Source organism: Macrobrachium nipponense, chromosome 1 (genome assembly GCF_015104395.2).
Source record: "Macrobrachium nipponense isolate FS-2020 chromosome 1, ASM1510439v2, whole genome shotgun sequence".
NCBI lineage: Eukaryota > Metazoa > Arthropoda > Malacostraca > Decapoda > Palaemonidae > Macrobrachium > Macrobrachium nipponense.
Genome location: NC_087200.1, coordinates 39545565 through 39570432, shown reverse-complemented (window position 1 = coordinate 39570432; position 24868 = coordinate 39545565). Strand labels below are relative to the sequence as shown.

At 35.6% G+C, this 24868-nt stretch overlaps 1 protein-coding gene and 1 long non-coding RNA gene across 11 annotated transcripts in view; one reads left to right on the top strand and one right to left on the bottom strand.

Moving 5' to 3' along the window:
• The window catches only part of LOC135219256 (alpha-catulin-like), a 567812-nt gene that overhangs the window by 285035 nt on the left and 257909 nt on the right, over positions 1 to 24868 (top strand). The gene's annotated exons all lie outside the window — the stretch shown is intronic.
• Positions 5677 to 6864, bottom strand: LOC135220133 (uncharacterized). Its single transcript, XR_010315587.1, has 3 exons — positions 6058 to 6864; positions 5870 to 5949; positions 5677 to 5774 (listed from the first exon to the last, which is right to left on the bottom strand). It is a non-coding gene; the product is annotated as an uncharacterized LOC135220133 (long non-coding RNA).

Genomic DNA, 24868 nt, shown 5'->3' with positions numbered 1-24868 from the left:
TTTTGGTTTGGGTCCGTAAGCAAACCAACTTATATTCCCGGATTAGTGAAAACTTGACATGGTGCCTTAGTCCTGCTTGTTATTTCAAAAGATCTAATTGGTTTAGGCGCGAAAGTTATGGTGGGTACAAACTCCAAAACTGAGGCTCTCTCTCTCTCTCTCTCTCTCTCTCTCTCTCTCTCTCTCTCTCTCTCTCTCTCATTCTGACCCTGAACGCTTGTTGTTGTAAAGCAAATCGTGTTGTTTTGTGTCTTCCTTTCAAAATTTCAAGGCCCTGAATAACTAGAGTATTGTAGCCCACGTTCATTTAGCTAAATTGTTATGTCCTGGGGCTCGTTTCGTTCCACATACATTGTGCTAATGGCTCCCAAGTGATTATTATGTTATCCTTTTACTGGGTATTTTGGAACATGAAAAAATACTTCTTTTTTTTTCCCTCTTTTGTGATCCTAAGTTTCTCTTGTGCCACCCAGCTAGTTTACTCTTTTTTTCTGTTGTTTGGTGTTTTGAGAAGTCTGTCTCAGCTCAGATGTTTTATAATTCTTTGGGAAATGAGTGCAGGTAATGCATTGAATGGTAGATGTTTTTTAATTCTTTGAGGAAATCGTTGGAAGTAATGCAATAAATAATAGATGCTTTTATAATTGTGTGAGAACATCCGTGAAAGTAATGCAATAACTAATACAGTAAACAGTAACATATGTTTCTCTTCAAGATAATCTAGGCACATAGGATAATACATTTAATTTATCCAATTCAATCACAACATTTTCGCTGAATATTTCAGAAATTCCATACAAATAACCCATTAAAGAAAGTTGCTCTTTTTGGAGGAAAACATCTTGATTATTATTTTGATAAGAAAACTCCTTCAGGTGATGTAAATAAAATAGTATAGAAATTTCCCTCTTAAGATAATCTACGCAAATAACATGATTGATTTGGTACATCCAATTGTACCCAACATTTTTTTCAGATTCCTTCAGAACCTCTATATAAATAACCCTTTCCAGAAAGTTCCTGCCTTTGGACCCAAACATTTTGATTATTTTAATAAAGAAACGCCTTTAATTCAACCTCAATATTTTCTCAGAATCTTTCAGAAAATACACACAGAAAACTTTTCAGTAAGTTGCTCCTTTTCAACGCAAACATCTTGATTATTTTAATAAGAAAATTCCTGTAGGTGATATAACGCAGGAGGTCCAACTCCTTTGGACGCAAACACCCTCATATCCGAGATCCATCCTGGGTTCCTTCAGAATTGTAAAGCGGCCTCAAGTTCATCCTTCGTCATGGGACTCGTTTGTTTTTAGATGTGGCATAATCTTGTTTCTCCCTTTTTTCTTTTAGTTTTTCCTTATTTTCCTTGTAGCTTCTTTGCTACTTTTTGTTTTATTTTTGATAGTCATCTGTTGTAGATATGTCAAGTAAAAAATATTTTTATTTACCATATAAAACTTATATTAGTATAATTAACATATAATGCCATATGCACAATAACAGAAGATGGAGATAATATTAACGTGGTTAAAATTTTTAAATTTCATTCGGATTCTTGGCTCATTCATTAATATAAATTGACATATAACATATATGCCCAAAATGAGTGAAATAACGTTGGATGGAGAAATACTTTAGTATGGTTGAATTTAAAATATTATTTGGGGTCTTTGCTAATTTTTTCTTGTTAACAGACTCATCTGCTGTAGATATTTTAACTAAAAAAAATTTCCATCACCATATGATATAAATTGACGTATACAGGCAAATGCACCAAGGAGTGAAATACTATTACATGGAGAGTATATTAATGAGGTTGAATTTTTAAGATATTTAGTGTGTTTTTTGATGGCTTTTTTTTTAGTTAATAGAATCGTTTGATGGTTATACTTAAAGTATAAATAATTTTTCGGCCAGATGATTTCCATATACACAAATTGACATATAAACCCAAATGCACATAAGAGTGTAATAACATTATATAGAAAAGAAATTAATGTGGTTGAATCTTTAAATAATTAGTGGGCTATTTGCTAGTTTTTTTATTTAACAGAATCATATGCTGTAGATATAGTAAGTAATAAAAGCTTTTTTTAACTGTATGAGACCCTTATTAATAAAAATTGACATATAAAGTCATATACACCGAGTAAAATAGCATTAGATGGAGGGAATGTACTATATGTGGTTGATTTTCTGGAATATTTAGAGGCCTGTTTACTAGTTTCTTTTTAATCAACAGAACCATCTGCTGTAAATATGAAGTAAAATTGTCATTTTATCACCATGTGATTTCAGTATTAGTATAAATAGACATATGAAGCCATTTATACAAAGCAGTGAAATAACATTAAATGGAGAAAAGTATTAATGTGGTTGAATGTTTTGAATGTTTATCCTCCATTCCTAAATAACTCATGAGAACAGAGGTGAGAAAAGTCTTTAGGTGAATAAATTTTTGTAAGTCTATATCATAATCGGTTTTCCCTTCTGGATGGAGTCGTGCCAGAAATGTTCAACCTTATACTTTTCCTACAAGTCTTTATGTCTGAGATTGCTGTCCTCACTTCCTTTTTCTTGACCCAAGTAGATGCTGGTACCCATTCACAGCTGGGTGGACCGATGGGCAGCAAACCAAGATCACTTAAAAGCCCTGTCAAACGTGAGCCAAGTGCTGGCTGAACCGCTCAGTCAGTTACCCACTTTGGTTGACTGCATCTTTCAGAGATGGGCGGCTTGTCCGCCATCCTTATATATACATGTATACATATATATAATATATATATATATATATATATATATATATATATATATATATATATATATATATATATATACACACACAGCAGTGAGCAGAGAATCTGTTAGCTAATATTGATTTAAGATTTTTTCAATTTATCATTTTCAAGAAAATATGTTTTCAAAATTTATGTATGTTGATAGCTCTGGTTTTATAACTAGTAATTAAATAGCATTGCTATAATATCATAACTAAAACGACTGCATCACGCTTCTCTTATGAATTCTATCGTTCGGTCTCCCGATATCAACAACAAAGCAGTCGCTGTTAACAGGCGTCTAGTATGTCCAAGAGTGCTTTTCTTTCGCCTCTGCTGCTGCTGCTGCTGCTGCTGCCTCTGCTGTTTTTCGACATGACTTCAGCTGTCGGGAGCGCTGGTGGGAGGGGAAGGTCCCTCGGTCAAATCTGCCAAGTCTGTCCCCAATACATTTATCAAAATGGTAGAAATTCCTTGAATTCCCTGAGAGTTTCTCTGAAGAATGCCATTGGAAGTGGACGGAAGAGGAACGGGACGGGGAAGGAAGAGGGTGGGAGATTTCGGGAAAGGAGGAACGGGGGAGGGCCTTAGGTTGTAGGTGGGATCGCGGGCTGGGGGGTGGGGGGTTGGGATATCAGGGGACTGACCACACTCAGGGTGGGCGGGAGAATATTCGGCCTCGTGACAATTCAGGTATATTGCCAAAAATGGAGGAGGACTTTGTGTTTGGAAGGAAAGAATGATGGAAGTTGTGCACATCCACACACTCATGTATGTCTGTATGTATGTATGTATGTATAGATGTACGTGTATGTATATACGTATATTTATGTATTATATGTTAATATCTATAATATATATATGTGTGTGTATAAAGATGTAAATGTGAGTATAACGTAACTAAGGCATTAATTTTAATTTTACAGTACCAAAATATATTGTAGTGAATTATCATGGCATGCTAAATAATTGCTTCAAGATTACAAACTAATTACAAATATGTTTCTGTAATTTTGATGTAGGACATTATTGTTTCACTACTAATCACCTTGACTATTCTACTGTATAATTAATGCGTAACATTCTCTATAATAATTCTCTCTCTCTCTCTCTCTCTCTCTCTCTCTCTCTCTCTCTCTCTCTCTCTCTCTCTCTCTCAAACTGAAGTTTAATCTTGTACCTCTCCAGTTACGAAACACTTGGTATGCAGATAATTACTTTTAGACAATTTTGTAATTGACCACTGAACAATCCAAGTTGAATTTTACCAGTCATAGTACTCTATAATAACTAAACAATTGCACTGAACTTCTTCGATATTTCTATTCGTGTTACACCGTATAATATCCATATAGTGAAAGGTTTATTTTTTGTTATTATGCAAGCGATCATGATTATGATAATTGAACTTGGAAACATTTCCTCATGCAATTTTGTAATAGATCCTTCAATTCTCCAACGTTTCAGAATAGAGTACAAGATATATTGTATACATGTTATTTTGTGATCTGCCATATTTAGGGCAAGCGCCTCAGTGGCGTGATCGGTATGGTCTTGGCCTGCCACCTCGGTGGCCGCGAGTTCGATTCTCGGGCATTCCACTGAGGGGTTAGAGATGTGTATTTCTGGTGATAGAAGTTCACTCTCGACATGATTCGGAAGTCACATAAAGCCGTTGGTCCCGTTGCTGAATAACCACTGGTTCCATGCGGCGTAAAAACACCATACAAACAAATATTATGCAATCGATCGTAATTATAATAACTGAACTAAACGTTCTAAAATAGAATGCACGTTTTATTATTATTTCAGGATTTTACATATTGAGGGAACATCGCTGAAAAGGTTGGAGGTAGGAGAGAGAGTTCGCTGAGAAATTTTGTTTTTGGTATCTATTTGTATTCATTACTTTGGTTGTCCCGAAATACATTTGGTGCCACGAGAGTGTCACGGGAAGGCGGACGTTGAGGTGATTCAGTAGATTTCAGAATGTTATTCTTTTTTCATTTGTTTTACAAGAATGCTATTGTAAATAGGGGAAAACTTATTTTTCTACGGGTGGATGTGTACAAGTACGTGCACTTATCTTTAGGTAGTGTAGGCGGTTGTGTTTGTGTTTGTAATTATAGTGCGCACAAACACTTTGTGTGTGTATATATTTAGACATTATATATATATATATATATTATATATATATATATATATATATATATATATATATATATATATATATATATATATATATATATATGTATGTATATATATGCATATATGTGTGTGTGTGTGTGTGTGTGTGCACGCACGCGTGTTCGTATGTATGCATGTATGTATTGGTGGAATATATATCCCAGAATGATATTAACTTATTTCTCTCCTGATCACCGAATGGGGAAGCCGACTGTTAATATCACTGTGCCTAACGAAACCCCGAGGTTTGAATTCTCGCCGGGTTTTAAGTTATTCCCAAGGTATAGTGAATTCGATATTTTATATATATATATCCTATATATCATATATATATATATATATATATGATATATATATATAACGTATATATATATATATATATATATACGATATAGAACTTATATTTATATATATCATATAATCTTATTATATAGAAGATTATAGATAATAATTTTATATATATTATATACGTATATATATTATAGATATAGATATCATATAGTATATATATATACGTATATATATATATATATATATATATATATATAATATATATAATATAATTATATAATATATATAATGTATATATATATATATACTATATGTATATTATACTATTAAGCAGAACACCATATAAATCTGTGGTTTGAAATAAAGGTTGGAAGGAAAATGTAATTAAATAATGATATTTATTACATAAATAAGCCTTTAAAATGACGTAGTACCGTAGTTATAAACAACTGGTAGGAGAACAAGGCAATTCACGTAGATCGTAGGGCGTTTCCTTCGTTCTGCTTCGCTCGCTGTCTGTAAAGAAATATTCAGGAAGATTAGTATCTAAAAGTCATGGTCATTTATGTAGAAAAATATACCCATAGGAATAATAACCCACTTAAAATTACCTTACAATTGAGCAACTGAGGTTTTACATTAGTATCAGGAAGGAAATAAAAGGGCCGATACACCGAAACCAAACACCATCCTGAAATGAACGGTAAAACCTAATATAGATTTGCTCGGTCGTAATTGGGAGACAATCCGTCATAAATATAACCACTCGAAACATTAATGTATTAGACGATTCTCTTACCCAAGTGTTAACAAGGTGAATTTATGAATAAGCTAGAGTTACTAGTCCGAGAGCTAAATCACCTGAAAGGACAAGAGAATACGATGTATAAAACATATTGACCACAAAAAACTATAACAAATCTTCATAAGAAAAAATGACAGACAGGAAAACTTGAATAGGCAACACAAGGCAATGAGAGTTCGCAATGATAACCTTAAAAATAAGCCCTATATATTCTTGGTACTCACCATTGTCGAACCATGCACAAAGGCGTTGCAGATGGATTTCGGCAGAATTTTCTCAAGAGGGTGACGTAGACCAGGGATCCCAATAAAAGCCTTTAGCCTAAGACAGGCATGTCCGGACGAATCAAAATTGTAGGAACCTTCCCAGGTGAGTGAGGTCTCTGCTCTCTTCTCTCTGTGTCTCTCTCTATGAGTCGCTCTCTGAGTCTGCCTGACGGCCGGGCTGCCTGGCTCCTCGTCGCCGTTTTCGCTCGCGTAAAGCATATGGAAGGAGGAGGAGTTAGCAAACTACCCATCTTTAAAGACTGGACGGCAGGAAAGACAGTTTGATGGTACCAAGAGTAGGGCAATTGAAATACCAAGTTCTAATAATTACTAGTCTTTCCTGTCGCCATGTGAGAATATGAAATGTCTTGTACAGTCCAGGGGCGAAGATGGAATTTTTTCAGAAATGAAAAAATTCCATCCTGAAACATATGTAACTGGACAATTGTAAGAAAATACATTTAAGAAATGTAAAAATAAATTAAATTAAAATACAAGAAAATACAAATAATGAATAAAGATTAAAGCATCTGTCTTGTCCTTTCTTGGCTTAATATAGCAGCCTTTCTTTTGGGCCTTAAGGACGAAGTAACAGAATTACAAATATCAGGAGTAGCTGAATTAGTACTTCTGTGTTTCTAGTATTGGAATAATATTGTTACATGCAACCTTGATGTCTGGCCTTGTTTTTCCCTTCTTAATAACAGCATGGGTAACTTCACCCAAATCATTCTTAAAAACTTCTAGAATTATGCCTAGAGGATAATTATTCCTTTTGGTATGTTCCTCCTTAATTAATACAACATCGCCAACCTTTAGTAATTTATGAGTAACGGGACGATACCGCCCCTTTCTGTCAACTGCTTGTTGAATCAGAGTACCTAGAAATTCATTATGATAGGTCTCTATTAATGTCTGCCTAATTTTACACAACTTTAGGTAATTCTGAGAAATAGCTGGATTATCAGGGTCAAATTCTGGATCTTCAACTGAAAGAGGTTGAAGATTAGGGATAAGGTTTAGAGAAGTCAATTCATAGCCTCGCACGAGCTGTTCCGGCGTAATTGGTTTCGGGCACGTGGTCAGTCTCAGCACGAACAGCTTCTTTGAAGGCTATAGGTCGTCGATTAATGAGATGCACAATATTACAGACAAGAATTCAAAGTCTACATACGTCAATACAAAATTCTTAATTGCTCCAAACATTAATCTTTTACCATTTTTACACAGACTTCTACTAATGATCCCAATTGACTGCAGCCTTTGAAATATTGCTGAAAGGAGAGAGGTTTACATTATTTTCCTCAAAATATAATTGCGTCTGAGGGTCACTAATGAAGGAAGTTATGGTATTAGCTCCTGCACCAACTGAGTTCCAAGATCACTAATACAAAGTTGAGGAATCCGTACTCAAAGCAGTGTAGCTGAAATGCTCTTAAAAATTCTGCAACATTCAAACTCCTACAAATTTGAGGTTAACTGCCCTAGACCAAGTACAGGTGATACATAGTAACCAAACCTTACGGGTCTCTTTTCCATCCTTCGTATTGAAGGGTCCTAAATAATCCATAAATATGTTAGAAAAAGGAAAAACCGTAGGAGGATTCTGCTCTGAAGTCTCTGTAAAAGTTTTGATTTAACCTTATATAACGATTATTAAACCTACGACAATGAACACACTGTTTAAGAGCCTTTTTTCACAACTGAGAAATGTTTAGGGATGTAATAATGCTTTCTGAGCTCTGTTAATACAGAATAACATCCTGAATGTAATAATTTGAGGTGTGCATCCCAAATAATTAGTTTGGTCAAATGACTGTCTGGGTGCAATAATAAAGGGTAATTTCCACTTAAGCCATAATTCCATTTTTGAATTTACTCTTAACTCTCAGAAGACCCTGTGAATCTAAAAATAAATTAAATTGCGTTATAATAGGAGGAATGTCTTTTCTGGAATTAAGACCATGCTTTGTAGGTAAGAATATACCTCAGGATAATGCTTCCTTTGTTCAGTGTTTAACAAGTAATTTATAGCCTGGGACAAAGTAATTAGTCGACTGGGTGGAGCAAGCAATTTTCGCTTTCAGCTTCCACTTGTGCACCACTAAGAAAATTCTGCGAAAAATCAATACAAGTTTCCTGAAATTGGAATAATTATTAATATCAATCAGAATGTTAGCAACTTCAATAACCCGAGCTGTGGAAGGAGTTGCTTGAACCTCAGTGGGCATCTCAAATGCTGGTATAGTAGTTGACAATTCTGGAACTTCATTTATACTTAAATCTGGTCCTGAAAAAAGCAAGAATTTTTGCAACTGGTTGTATGACACACATCTGGTGATTATGTCCGCAGGATTGTTTTTCCTGAAATAAAGCAAAATTTATAGGAACAGTTTCACACATTCTTTGTATATTATGAAGTCTGTTTACGACAAATGGAGAATGTTTATTTAATTTGTCCAATTTCAAAGCAGCAGAGTTCAGCCAATGTAAGGCACACAGAGAATCAGTATATACGTAAATATTATTAACCTGCAAGGGTTTTAAGCAAGCGATCCAGACAAAATCTTTGTAAATATCAAGAGCACACTCAACACTTAAATGTATTGCGTTAAGTTCCAGAGAGGGCATGGATTTACTCTTGAGTTGCTTATTTACAAGTCGGTTTTTGGCATGTATAAAGCTTAAGCGATTGGATTCAATATGCTGTAATAGAGTACACAACCAAATATGTCCTTACTTGCATCCTCAAAAAAATATTAAAATATCATAACTCGCCATACTCGTGGACCAACCATCTAGCAATTTTTAAAGGAGGAGCTCTGTTGGTTTGCCTGCAAATATTAATCCATTCTCTCTGCAATTCTTGCGTTAATGGTTGATCCCAATGTAAATTCTTTTGACGTTGTAATTGATGCATGAAACAATCTACAGCGATTAAACAATGGCATATTAAAACCAAAAAGGTCAAACTGTGAAGCAATTGTTTTGTAAAAGAGACCTTTTAGTATTAGCATTGGGATCAAGAAAAATTGGTTTAGTGAAAATTTCGTCGGAACATCGGTCCCAGTTTAAACCAAACAACTTGTTACGTAAAGGCGTAGCTGCCTCGGCTTCGCGGTCCACTTCATCCTGTAAAATTGAGTCATTAGTTACAACCTGCTGAACGTCAAATTTATAGGGATTGAATATATTTCGAAAGCTGTTTATACGACCACTCTAACTCCTCTGAAGTATTGGCAGTAATAGCCCCATTGTCCGTATAAATCATGGAATAGATAGATTTCTTTAAATTTGCTATTCGAGAATCCTCTGAAGGTTGTAACACAAGTATGTAATATAATGAAATCATTAATAAAAAGGGACTACATCTAAGGCCAAAAGGTAAATCTTACATTCTTAAAAGCCATAAGGAAAAATCACCTTGACTCACATTTTTGTACCAAAAAAATAACAACTTAGACTGATCAGTTTCTGTTAAGGATAACATATTAAAGGCTTTCTTAAGGTCAAATATGAGTAACTTTTGGTTCAAAATCTAACGCTGTTTAAAAAAAAAAGGAAGAAGGAGGACAAAATTTTTGGTTTAACGTAGGCCCTGAATACATGCCACTGGTTATGTGACAATGATATACTATTAGAAGAATCCCTAAGGTTGGACAAAATACAATCCTACATTTGGTACTATCCTTATCCAGCTTAAAGATAGGCATGTGTGGTAAAAAAGAATGTTGAGGGTTCTCACTTTTAAACACCTCTAAATCATAAAATGGGCTCAATTATGCCTGCCTTCAATTGCTCCTTAATTGTTTGGTCAACGAGCTGCAAACGTTCTGGATGTCGTTTAAGTCTCTTGATGATTAGACCTTAATATCAACTTAGATAGATTTTCTTTCATTCTTTGAAAGTAAATGAGAAACTTTCCCATTCCCACAATAAGGGGAACGATTAATACGTCCATCAGACTCCCTACGACGAAGGGTTTTGATGGTAAAATTCGACCAACTGGTTGTTAAGTTCAAATACTTTCATCATTGTAGAAATTCTGATCGTAATTTAAGTAATAATTACATTCAGATTCTAGAAGTTGATCAGTGGCCTGTTGCAGTGGTTTCTCCATAAGCATACCTCTTTTCATTTATTACAGAAAATGAACAGTTTACTTCAAAGTTAGTATTAATGTCATCATCGGCAAAAACATCAACTTTAGAGTTCAGCAAAAAGGAACTACTCTGGATATGAATAGCAGAACTACACTCAAATGGGTTACTAACAGCCGAGGTTTGCACTCGCGTATCAGCTAAATTATCAATATTCTTAATCATTAAATCAATGCTACCAGACAGCAAAATACCTGCATGACATTCAGTATACATCGATGAATTTATTCCTCCAAAAACTGTATCTGTACCTGCAATACAATAAGCGAAGTCTGTACCTAAAATGAGCTGAACATTATCAATTTCATGAGAAAATTTATGAAGGAATTGATCAGCTAGTTTAACACCTTGTGCTTGAAATTTATCAACTAATCTACCAAGCAGAGGAGAGGTAATTTCAATGCTACATTAATGTTTGGTACAACCAAGCAATAAATTATAAAGGATTTATCTCCGATCGTAACAGGAACTTCAACAATTTCAGTAAAATACTCCTTGTTGCCATTAAACCCATTAACTGTTAAGCTTTACTTTTAGAGTTAATGATTTTAAGATTATTCTCCTCCGCCAATTTTCTTAGTGACAAACGTGCTCTGCGAACCACTGTCCTTCAGTCCTCTGTAAACAGTCCCCCAACTTTAAATGAAAAGGTGGGTAAAATGGAATCACCATGACAAGTAGGAAGGACGGCAACACCGCTGCTTATTTGAGGAGAAGTTTCCCACCTTGGATTTGCCGTTATTAATATTGTTAGAGTTTCTGCCTGGTGACGGACTCCTATCACACAGGTAAGTCATATGCCAGCTGTTACAATTTGAACAGCGTCTCTTGAATTTAAAATGGCACTTACCGGAAACATGGTTAAACTGGCCGCATTTTAACACATCCATTTCTAGATTTTAATATATGCACTTTATCTGTAGGAGAAAGAAAATTAGGGCACTTATGAATAAACTTGAAATTTATCAGTAATTTCAACCGTTAGAACACAAGGAACATTGAGGCGAAGACCTGTATTTATCATATGTTACTGCTTCCGCAGCCATGCTGGTAGCTCTCTCTTTACGAAGAGGGAGTGTAATGTCTTGACAGGTGAAGCTTTACATTTCAAGCTTTCAACACCTTTCCCGTCACTTTCGTACCTTTCGCAAGCTGCAAAGAAATGTGAAATAATGTCATTTAAGGAAGGATGAGTCTTTCCTGTAATATAAGATGACGCTGAAAGCGACCATTTAAGCCGCCGTGCCAAGCAAAATATCTGACAAATTCATCCGCTCCAATGTTAAAAGTCTTGACTGCTTCGGCATACTGACGGAGGATGGAAATAAATGTGAAGGGGTCATCACCCTCTCTTAGACTTAACTCCGTAATTTTCTTAATTGCATTGTTTTTACAAACCTCCTTAAGAAGGCAAGGCGGAAATCAATAGTCTTTGGCATTCTACATAAACGCTGTTTATCAGCTTCCAGAGAACTTAATAAAGTCTTTGCTCGACCGTCTACCTGTTGCTTCAGCAATAAAAGTAAATCTCGGTGTGGATACTGAAATGCATTAGTTGTAGCCTCAAACTCTGCTATAAATTTCAAGAAATCTTCTCCTTCTTTGCTTGTAAACTGAGAGAGGGCTGTTGGCTGTTTCAGTAAACTGCGGGCCACGTCGGGAATATTATTAGAATCATTCTTACTCCTTGAAATCTCAAGTAATGGTAGACAATGCTCAATTTTGTCTAGATAATCCTGGCAACTTGTTAATTCTGGCTCTAACTCTGCTTCATCAGATATGTCAGGAAATTTCTTCAAGAGGATTTGATCATCTAGCTCTGACAACTTGTTTCTATAATTAACAAGAAGACCTTTAATAGCTAACTTTTCTTCTTGTGTAAGGGCAGAATAGGTGTCAGACCTATTGAATTGTTCGGTGACTTTTCTCCGAATGACTTTTCGTTGTCCGATCAGTACCTGTAAGTTAGCCATTATAACAAAAGTATAACAAATGCAAACCAATAAAATGTTAATTTTCTGAAAAGAAAAATTATATTTATTTCAATAAAATGTTAATATCCTGGAAAGGAAAATATCAATGTCCTACAAATAGAAATATGAGAGACTATTGGGAGCCCCAGTCGTGGTCAATTCTCTGCTGGATCATCTGCACCATCATTAAGCACCTTTCTTCGTGTTGCCCCACGTTGGGCGCCATAAGCAGAACACCATATAAATCTGTGGTTTGAAATAAAGGTTGGAAGGAAAAATGTAATTAAATAATGATATTTATTACATAAATAAGCCTTTAAAATGACGTAGTACCGTTAGTTTAATAAACAACTGGGTAGGAGGAACAAGGCAATTCACGTAGATCGTAGGGCGTTTCCTTCGTTCTGCTTCGCTCGCTGTTCGCTGTCTGTAAAGAAATATTCAGGAAGATTAGTATCTAAAAGTCCATGGTCATTTATGTAGAAAAATATACCCACCCATAGGAATAATAACCCCACTTAAAAATTACCGTTACAATTGAGCAACTGAGGTTTACATTAGTATCAGGAAGAAATAAAAGGGCCGATACACCGAAACCAAACACCACCAATCCTGAAATGAACGGTAAACCTAATATAGATTTGCTCGGTCGTAATTTGGGAGACAATCCGTCATAAATAAACCACTCGAAACATTAATGATTATTTACGATTCTCTTACCCAAGTGTTAACAAGGTGAATTTATGAATAAGTAGAGTTACTAGTCCGAGAGCTAAAATCACCTGAAAGGACAATGAGAATACGATGTATAAAACATATTGACCACAAAAAAACTATAACAAATCTTCATAAGAAAAAATGACAGACAGGAAAACTTGAATAGGCAACACAAGGCAATGAGAGTTCGCAATGATAACCTTAAAAATAAGCCCTATATATTCTTGGTACTCACCATTGTCGAAACCATGCACAAAGGCGTTGCGATGGATTTCGGCAGAATTTTCTCAAGAGGGGTGACGTAGACCAGGGATCCCAATAAAAGCCTTTAGCCTAAGACAGGCATGTCGACCGAATCAAAATTGTAGGAACCTTCCCAGGTGAGTGAGGTCCTGCTCTCTTCTCTCTGTGTCTCTCTCTAGAGTCGCTCTCTGAGTCTGCCTGACGGCCGGGCTGCCTGGCTCCTCGTCGCCGTTTTCGCTCGCGTAAAGCATATGGAAGGAGGAGGAGTTAGCAAACTACCCATCTTTAAAGACTGGACGGCAGGAAAGACAGTTTGTTTGGGATGGGTACCAAGAGTAGGGCAATTGAAATACCAAGTTCTTAATAATTACTAGTCTTTCCTGTCGCCATGTGAGAATATGAAATGTCTTGTACAGTCCAGGGGCGAAGATGGAATTTTTCAGAAATGAAAAAATTGCATCCTGGACATAGTAACGGAAAAATGTAGAAAATAAATATTTAAAGAAATGGTATAATTGTTAAAATAAGAAAATACATTTAAGAAATGTAAAAATAATTAAATTAAATACAAGAAAATACAAATACTGAATAAAGATTAAAGCATCTGTCTTGTCCTTTCTTGGCTTAATATAGCAGCCTTTCTTTTGGGCCTTAAAAGGACGAAGTAACAGAATTACAAATATCAGGGAGTAGCTGAATTAGTACTTCCTGTGTTTTCTAGTATTGGAATAATATTTATTTACATGCAACCTTGATGTCTGGCCTGTTTTTTCCTTCTTAATAACAGCATGGGTAACTTCACCCAAATCATTCTTAAAAACTTCTAGAATTATGCCTAGAGGATAATTATTCCTTTTGGTATGTTCCTCCTTAATTAATACAACATCGCCAACCTTTAGTAATTTATGAGTAACGGGACGATACCGCCCCTTTCTGTCAACTGCTTGTTGAATCAGAGTACCTAGAAATTCATTATGATAGGTCTCTATTAATGTCTGCCTAATTTTACACAACTTTAGGTAATTCTGAGAAATAGCTGGATTATCAGGGTCAAATTCTGGATCTTCAACTGAAAGAGGTTGAAGATTAGGGATAAGGTTTAGAAGAGAAGTCAATTCATAGCCTCGCACGAGCTGTTCCGGCGTAATTGGTTCGGGCACGTGTTCAGTCTCAGCACGAACAGCTTCTTTGAAGGCTATAGGTCGTCGATTAATGAGATGCACAATATTACAGACAAGAAATTCAAAGTCTACATACGTCAATACAAAATTCTTAATTGCTCCAAACATTAATCTTTTTACCATTTTTACACAGACTTCTACTAATGATCCCAATTGACTGCAGCCTTTGAAATATTGCTGAAAGGAGAGAGGTTTTACATTATTTTCCTCAAAATATAATTGCGTCTGAGGGTCACTAATGAAGGAAGTTATGGTATAGCTCCTGCCACCAAACTGAGTTCCAAGATCACTAATACAAAGTGAGGAATCCCGTACTCAAAGCAGTGTAGCTGAAATGCTCTTAAAAATTCTGCAACATTCAAACTCCTACAAATTTTGAGGTTAACTGCCCTAGACCAAGTACAGGTGATACATAGTAACCAAACCTTACGGGTCTCTTTTCCATCCTTCGTATTGAAGGGTCCTAAATAATCCATAAATATGTTTTTAGAAAAAGGAACCGTAGGAGGATCTGCTCTGAAGTCTCTGTAAAAGTTCTGATTTAACCTTATATAACGATTATTAAACCTACGACAATGAACACACTGTTTAAGAGCCTTTTTCACAACTGAGAAATGTTTAGGGATGTAATAATGCTTTCTGAGCTCTGTTAATACAGAATAACATCCTGAATGTAATAATTTGAGGTGTGCATCCCAAATAATTAGTTTGGTCAAATGACTGTCTGGGTGCAATAATAAAGGGTAATTTCCACTTAAGCCATAATTCCATTTTTATTTTTGAATTTACTCTTAACTCTCAGAAAGTGACCCTGGTGAATCTAAAAATAAAAATTAAATTAAATTGCGTTATAATAGGAGGAATGTCTTTTCTGGCAATTAAGACCATGCTGTAGGTAAGAATATACCTCAGGATAATGCTTCCTTTGTTCAGTGTTTAACAAGTAATTTATAGCCTGGGCAAAGTAATTAGCGACTGGTGAGCAAGCAATTTTCGCTTTCAGCTTCCACTTGTGCACCACTAAGAAAATTCTGCGAAAAATCAATACAAGTTTCCTGAAATGGAATAATTATTAATATCAATCAGAATGTTAGCAAACTTCAATAACCCGAGCTGTGGAAGGAGTTTGCTTGAACCTCAGGTGGGGCTCTCAAAATGCTGGTATAAGTAGTTGACAATTCTGAACTTCATTTATACTTAAATCTGGTCCTGAAAAAAAGCAAGAATTTTTGCAACTGGTTGTATGACACACATCTGGTGATTATGTCCGCAGGATTGTTTTTCCTGAATAAAGCAAAATTTTATAGGAACAGTTTTCACACTTCTTGTATATTATGAAGTCTGTTTACGACAAATGGAGAATGTTTATTTAATTTGTCCAATTTCAAACAGCAGCAGAGTTCCAGCCAATGTAAGGCACACAGAGAATCAGTATATACGTAAATAGTATTAACCTGCAAGGGTTTTAAGCAAGCAGATCCAGACAAATCTTTGTAAATATCAAGAGCACACTCAACACTTAAATGTATTGCGTTAAGTTCCAGAGAGGGCATGGATTTACTCTTGAGTTGCTTATTTACAAGTCGGTTTTTGGCATGTATAAAGCTTAAGCGATTGGATTCCAATGATGCTGTAAATAGAGTACACAACCAAATATGTCCTTACTTGCATCTGAAAAAATATAAATATCATAACTGCATTTCTCCGTGGACCAACAAACATCTTAGCAAATTTTTTAAAGGAGGAGCTCTGTTGGTTTGCCTGCAAATATTAATCCATTCTCTCTGCAATTCTTGCGTTAATGGTTGATCCCAATGTAAATTCTTTTGACGTTGTAATTGATGCATGAACAATCTACAGCGATTAAACAATGGCATATTAAAACCAAAAAGGTCAAACTGTGAAGCAATTGTTTGTAAAAAGAGACCTTTTTTTAGTATTAGCATTGGGATCAAGAAAAAATTGGTTTAGTGAAAATTTCGTCGGAACATCGGTCCCAGTTTAAACCAAACAACTTGTTACGTAAAGGCGTAGCTGCCTCGGCTTCGCGGTCCACTTCATCCTGTAAAATTGAGTCATTAGTTACAACCTGCTGAACGTCAAATTTATAGGGATTGAATATATTCGAAAGCTGTTTATACGACCACTCTAACTCCTCTGAAGTATTGGCAGTAATAGCCCCATTGTCCGTATAAATCATGGAATAGATAGATTTCTTTAAATTTGCTATTCGAGAATCCTCTGAAGGTTGTAACACAAGTATGTAATATAATGAAATCATTAATAAAAAGGGACTACATCTAAGGCCAAAAGGTAATCTTACATTCTTAAAAGCCAATAAGGAAAAATCACCTTGACTCACATTTTTGTACCAAAAAAATAACAACTTAGACTGATCAGTTTCTGTTAAGGATAACATATTAAAGGCTTTCTTAAGGTCAAATATGAGTAACTTTTGGTCAAATCTAAGCTGTAAAAAGGAAGAGGACAATTTTTGGTTTAACGTAGGCCCTGAATACATGCACTGGTTATGTGACAATGATATACTATTAGAAGAATCCCTAAGGTTGGACAAAAATACAATCCTACATTTGGTACTATCCTTATCCAGCTTAAAGATAGGCATGTGTGGTAAAAAAGAATGTTGAGGGTTCTCACTTTTAAACACCTCTAAATCATAAATGGGCTCAATTATGCCTGCCTTCAATTGCTCCTTAATTGTTTTGGTCACAGCGTGCAAACGTTCTGGATGTCGTTTAAGTCTCTTGAGATTAGACCTTAATATCAACTTAGATAGATTTTCATTCTTTGAAAGTAAATGAGAAACTTTCCCATTCCACAATAAGGGAACGATAATACGTCCATCAGACTCCCTACGACGAAGGGTTTTGATGGTAAATTCGACCAACTGGTTGTTAAGTTCAATACTTTCATCATTGTAGAAATTCTGATCGTAATTTGTAAGTAATAATTACATTCAGATTCTAGAAGTTGATCAGTGGCCTGTTGCAGTGGTTTTCTCCATAAGCATACCTCTTTCATTTATTACAGAAAATGAACAGTTTACTTCAAAGTTAGTATTAATGTCATCATCGGCAAAAACAATCAACTTTAGAGTTCAGCAAAAAGAACTACTCTGGATATGAATAGCAGAACTACACTCAAATGGGTTACTAACAGCCGAGGTTTGCACTCGCGTATCAGCTAAATTATCAATATTCTTAATCATTAAATCAATGCTACCAGACAGCAAAATACCTGCATGACATTCAGTATACATCGATGAATTTATTCCTCCAAAAAACTGTATCTGTACCTGCAATACAATAAGCGAAGTCTGTACTAAAATGAGCTGAACATTATCAATTTCATGAGAAAATTTATGAAGGAATTGATCAGCTAGTTTAACACCTTGTGCTTGAAATTTATCAACTAATCTACAAGCAGAGGTAATTTCAATGCTACATTAATGTTTGGTACAACCAAGCCAATATAATTATAAAGGATTTATCTCCGATCGTAAACAGGAACTTCAACAATTTCAGTAAAATACTCCTTGTTGCCATTAAAACCCATTAACTGTTAGCTTTACTTTAGAGTTAATGATTTTAAGATTATTCTCCTCCGCCAATTTCTTAGTGACAACGTGCTCTGCGAACCACTGTCCTTCAGTCCTCTGTAAAACAGTCCCCCCAACTTTAAATGAAAAGGTGGGTAAAATGGAATCACCATGACAAGTAGGAAGGACGGCAACACCGCTGCTTATTTGAGGAGAAGTTTCCACCTTGGATTTGCCGTTATTAATATTGTTAGAGTTTCTGCCTGGTGACGGACTCCTATCACACAGGTAAGTCATATGCCAGCTGTTACAATTTGACAGCGTCTCTTGAATTTAAAATGGCACTTACCGGAAACATGGTTAAACTGGCCGCATTTTACACATCCATTTCTAGATTTTAATATATGCACTTTATCTGTAGGAGAAAGAAAATTAGGGCACTTATGAATAAAGTGAAATTTATCAGTATTTCCAACCGTAGAACACAAGGAACATTGAGGCGAAGACCTGTATTTATCATATGTTACTGCTTCCGCAGCCATGCTGGTAGCTCTCTCTTTACGAAGAGGGAGTGTTAATGTCTTGACAGGTGAAGCTTTACATTTCAAGCTTTCAACACCCCCTTTCCCGTCACTTTCGTACCTTTCGCAAGCTGCAAAGAAATGTGAAATAATGTCATTTAAGGAAGGATGAGTCTTTCCTGTAATATTAATAATAGATGACGCTGAAAGCGACCATTTAAGCCGTGCCAAGCAAAATATCTGACAAATTCATCCGCTCCAATGTTAAAAGTCTTGACTGCTTCGCATACTGATCGGAGGATGGAAATAAATGTGAAGGGGTCATCACCCTCTCTTTAGACTTAACTCCGTAATTTTCTTAATTGCATTGTTTTTTTACAAAACCTCCTTAGAAGCAAAGGCGGAAATCAATAGTTCTTTGGCATCTACATAACGCTGTTTATCAGCTTCCAGAGAACTTAATAAAGTCTTTGCTCGACCGTCTACCTGTTGCTTCAGCAATAAAAGTAAATCTCGGTCTGGATACTGAAATGCATTAGTTGTAGCCTCAAACTCTGCTATAAATTTCAAGAAATCTTCTCCTTCTTTGCTTGTAAACTTAGGAAGAGGAGCTGTTGGCTGTTTCAGTAAACTGCGGGCCACGTCGGGAATATTATTAGAATCATTCTTACTCCTTGAAATCTCAAGTAATGGTAGACAATGCTCAATTTTGTTCTAGATAATCCTGGCAACTTGTTAATTCTGGCTCTAACTCTGCTTCATCAGATATGTCAGGAAATTTCTTCAAGAGGATTTGATCATCTAGCTCTGACAAACTTGTTTCTATAATTAACAAGAAGACCTTTAATAGCTAACTTTTCTTCTTGTGTAAGGGCAGAATAGGTGTCAGACCTATTGAATTGTTCGGTGACTTTTTCTCCGAATGACTTTTCGTTGTCCGATCAGTACCTGTAAGTTAGCCATTATAACAAAAGTATAACAAATGCAAACCAATAAAATGTAATTTTCTGAAAAGAAAAAATTATATTTTATTTCAATAAAATGTTAATATCCTGGAAAGGAAAATATCAATGTCCTACAAATAGAAATATGAGAGACTATTGGGAGCCCCAGTCGTGGTCAATTCTCTGCTGGATCATCTGCACCATCATTAAGCACCTTTCTTCGTGTTGCCCCCACGTTGGGCGCCATAAGCAGAACACCATATAAATCTGTGGTTTGAAATAAAGGTTGGAAGGAAAAATGTAATTAAATTAAAATAATGATATTTATTACATAAATAAGCCTTTAAAATGACGTAGTACCGTAAGTTATAAAACAACTGGTAGGAGAACAAGGCAATTCACGTAGATCGTAGGGCGTTTCCTTCTTTCTGCTTCGCTCGCTTGTAAAGCTCGCTGTCTGTAAAGAAATATTCAGGAGATTAGTATCTAAAAGTCATGGTCATTTATGTAGAAAAATATACCCATAGGAATAATAACCCACTTAAAATTACCTTACAATTGAGCAACTGAGGTTTACATTAGTATCAGGAAGGAAAATAAAAGGGCCGATACACCGAAACCAACACCATCTGAAATGAACGGTAAACCTAATATAGATTTGCTCGGTCGTAATTTGGGAGACAATCCGTCATAAATATAACCACTCGAAACATTAATGTATTAGACGATTCTCTTACCCAAGTGTTAACAAGGTGAATTTATGAATAAGCTAGAGTTACTAGTCCGAGAGCTAAATCACCTGAAAGGACAAAGAGAATACGATGTATAAAACATATTGACCACAAAAAACTCTATACAAAATCTTCATAAGAAAAAATGACAGACAGGAAAACTTGAATAGGCAACACAAGGCAATGAGAGTTCGCAATGATAACCTTATAAAAATAAGCCCTATATATTCTTGGTACTCACCATTGTCGAACATGCACAAAGGCGTTGCAGATGGATTTCGGCAGAATTTTCTCAAGAGGGTGACGTAGACCAGGGATCCCAATAAAAGCCTTTAGCCTAAGACAGGCATGTCGGACGAATCAAAATTGTAGGAACCTTCCCAGGTGAGTGAGGTCTCTGCTCTCTTCTCTCTGTGTCTCTCTCTATGAGTCGCTCTCTGAGTCTGCCTGACGGCCGGGCTGCCTGGCTCCTCGTCGCCGTTTTCGCTCGCGTAAAGCATATGGAAGGAGGAGGAGTTAGCAAACTACCCATCTTTAAAGACTGGACGGCAGGAAAAGACAGTTTGATGGTACCAAGAGTAGGGCAATTGAAATACCAAGTTCTTAATAATTACTAGTCTTTCCTGTCGCCATGTGAGAATATGAAATGTCTTGTACAGTCCAGGGGCGAAGATGGAATTTTTTCAGAAATGAAAAAATTCCATCCTGAAACATATGTAACTGGACAATTGTAAGAAAATACATTTAAGAAATGTAAAAATAATTAAATTAAATACAAGAAAAATACAAATAATAATAAAGATTAAAGCATCTGTCTTGTCCTTTCTTGGCTTAATATAGCAGCCTTTCTTTTGGGCCTTAAGGACGAAGTAACAGAATTACAAATATCAGGAGTAGCTGAATTAGTACTTCCTGTGTTTTCTAGTATTGGAATAATATTATTTACATGCAACCTTGATGTCTGGCCTGTTTTTCCCTTCTTAATAACAGCATGGGTAACTTCACCCAAATCATTCTTAAAAACTTCTAGAATTATGCCTAGAGGATAATTATTCCTTTTGGTATGTTCCTCCTTAATTAATACAACATCGCCAACCTTTAGTAATTTATGAGTAACGGGACGATACCGCCCCTTTCTGTCAACTGCTTGTTGAATCAGAGTACCTAGAAATTCATTATGATAGGTCCTCTTATTAATGTCTGCCTAATTTTACAAACAACTTTAGGTAATTCTGAGAAATAGCTGGATTATCAGGGTCAAATTCTGGATCTTCAACTGAAAGAGGTTGAAGATTAGGGATAAGGTTTAGAGAAGTCAATTCATAGCCTCGCACGAGCTGTTCCGGCGTAATTGGTTCGGGCACGTGGTCAGTCTCAGCACGAACAGCTTCTTTGAAGGCTATAGGTCGTCGATTAATGAGATGCACAATATTACCAGACAAGAAATTCAAAGTCTACATACGTCAATACAAAATTCTTAATTGCTCCCAAACATTAATCTTTTTACCATTTTTTACACAGACTTCTACTAATGATCCCAATTGACTGCAGCCTTTGAAATATGCTGAAAGGAGAGAGGTTTTACATTATTTTCCTCAAAATATAATTGCGTCTGAGGGTCACTAATGAAGGAAGTTATGGTATTAGCTCCTGCCACCAACTGAGTTCCAAGATCACTAATACAAAGTTGAGGAATCCCGTACTCAAAGCAGTGTAGCTGAAATGCTCTTAAAAATTCTGCAACATTCAAACTCCTACAAATTTTGAGGTTAACTGCCCTAGACCAAGTACAGGTGATACATAGTAACCAACCTTACGGGTCTCTTTTCCATCCTTCGTATTGAAGGGTCCTAAATAATCCATAAATATGTTAGAAAAAGGAACCGTAGGAGGATCTGCTCTGAAGTCTCTGTAAAAGTTTTGATTTAACCTTATATAACGATTATTAAACCTACGACAATGAACACACTGTTTAAGAGCCTTTTTCACAACTGAGAAATGTTTAGGATTTGTAATAATGCGTTTCTGAGCTCTGTTAATACAGAATAACATCCTGAATGTAATAATTTGAGGTGTGCATCCCAAATAATTAGTTTGGGTCAAATGACTGTCTGGGTGCAATAATAAAGGGTAATTTCCACTTAAGCCATAATTCCAGTTTTTGAATTTACTCTTAACTCTCAGAAGACCCTGTGAATCTAAAAATAAATTAAATTGCGTTTATAATAGGAGGAATGTCTTTTCTGGAATAAGACCATGCTGTAGGTAAGAATATACCTCAGGATAATGCTTCCTTTGTTCAGTGTTTAACAAGTAATTTATAGCCTGGGCAAAGTAATTAGCGGACTGGTGAGCAAGCAATTTTCGCTTTCAGCTTCCACTTGTGCACCACTAAGAAAATTCTGCGAAAAATCAATACAAGTTTCCTGAAATTGGAATAATTATTAATATCAATCAGAATGTTAGCAACTTCAAATAACCCGAGCTGTGGAAGGAGTTGCTTGAACCTCAGTGGGCATCTCAAATGCTGGTATAGTAGTTGACAATTCTGGAACTTCATTTATACTTAAATCTGGTCCTGAAAAAAAGCAAGAATTTTGCAACTGGTTGTATGACACACATCTGGTGATTATGTCCGCAGGATTGTTTTTTCCTGAAATAAAGCAAAGAAAATTTTATAGGAACAGTTCACATTCTTTGTATATTATGAAGTCTGTTACGACAAATGGAGAATGTTTATTCCTTTGTCCAATTTCAAAGCAGCAGAGTTCAGCCAATGTAAGGCACACAGAGAATCAGTATATACGTAAATATTATTAACCTGCAAGGGTTTTAAGCAAGCAGATCCAGAAAAACAAAATCTTTGTTAAATATCAAGAGCACACTCAACACTTAAATGTATTGCGTTAAGTTCCAGAGAGGGCATGGATTTACTCTTGAGTTGCTTAGCAAAGTCGGTTTTTGGCATGTATAAAGCTTAAGCGATTGGATTCAATATGCTGTAAATAGAGTACACAACCAAATATGTCCTTACTTGCATCTGAAAAAATATAAAAACTATCATAACTGCCATCTCGTGGACCAACACATCTAGCAATTTTTAAAGGAGGAGCTCTGTTGGTTTGCCTGCAAATATTAATCCATTCTCTCTGCAATTCTTGCGTTAATGGTTGAATCCCAATGTAAATTCTTTTGACGTTGTAATTGATGCATGAACAATCTACAGCGATTAAACAATGGCATATTAAAACCAAAAGGTCAAACTGTGAAGCAATTGTTTGTAAAAGAGACCTTTTAGTATTAGCATTGGGATCAAGAAAAATTGGTTTAGTGAAAATTTCGTCGGAACATCGGTCCCAGTTTAAACCAAACAACTTGTTACGTAAAGGCGTAGCTGCCTCGGCTTCGCGGTCCACTTCATCTGTAAAATTGAGTCATTAGTTACAAATCCTGCTGAACGTCAAATTTATAGGGATTGAATATATTCGAAAGCTGTTTATACGACCACTCTAACTCCTCTGAGTATTGGCAGTAAATAGCCCCATTGTCCGTATAAATCATGGAATAGATAGATTTCTTTAAAATTTGCTATTCGAGAATCCTCTGAAGGTTGTAACACAAGTATGTAATTATAATGAAATCATTAATAAAAAGGGACTACATCTAAGGCCAAAAGGTAATCTTACATTCTTAAAAGCCAATAAGGAAAAATCACCTTGACTCACATTTGTACCAAAAAAATAACAACTTAGACTGATCAGTTTCTGTTAAGGATAACATATTAAAGGCTTTCTTAAGGTCAAATATGAGTAACCTTTTGGTCAAATCTAAGCTGTAAAAGGAAGAGGACAATTTTTGGTTTAACGTAGGCCCTGAATACATGCACTGGTTATGTGACAATGATATACTATTAGAAGAATCCCTAAGGTTGGAACAAAAAATACAATCCTACATTTGGTACTATCCTTATCCAGCTTAAAGATAGGCATGTGTGGTAAAAAAGAATGTTGAGGGTTCTCACTTTTAAACACCTCTAAATCATAAATGGGCTCAATTATGCCTGCCTTCAATTGCTCCTTAATTGTTTGGTCAACGAGCTGCAAACGTTCTGGATGTCGTTTAAGTCTCTTGAGATTAGACCTTAATATCAACTTAGAAAGATTTTTCATTCTTTGAAAAGTTAAATGAGAAACAAACTTTTTCCATTCCCCAATAGGGAACGATAATACGTCCATCAGACTCCCTACGACGAAGGGTTTTGATGGTAAATCGACCAACTGGTTGTTTAAGTTCAATACTTTCATCATTGTAGAAATTCTGATCGTAATTTAAGTAATAATTACATTCAGATTCTAGAAGTTGATCAGTGGCCTGTTGCAGTGGTTTCTCCATAAGCATACCTCTTTCATTTATTACAGAAAATGAACAGTTTACTTCAAAGTTAGTATTAATGTCATCATCGGCAAAAACATCAACTTTAGAGTTCAGCAAAAAGGAACTACTCTGGATA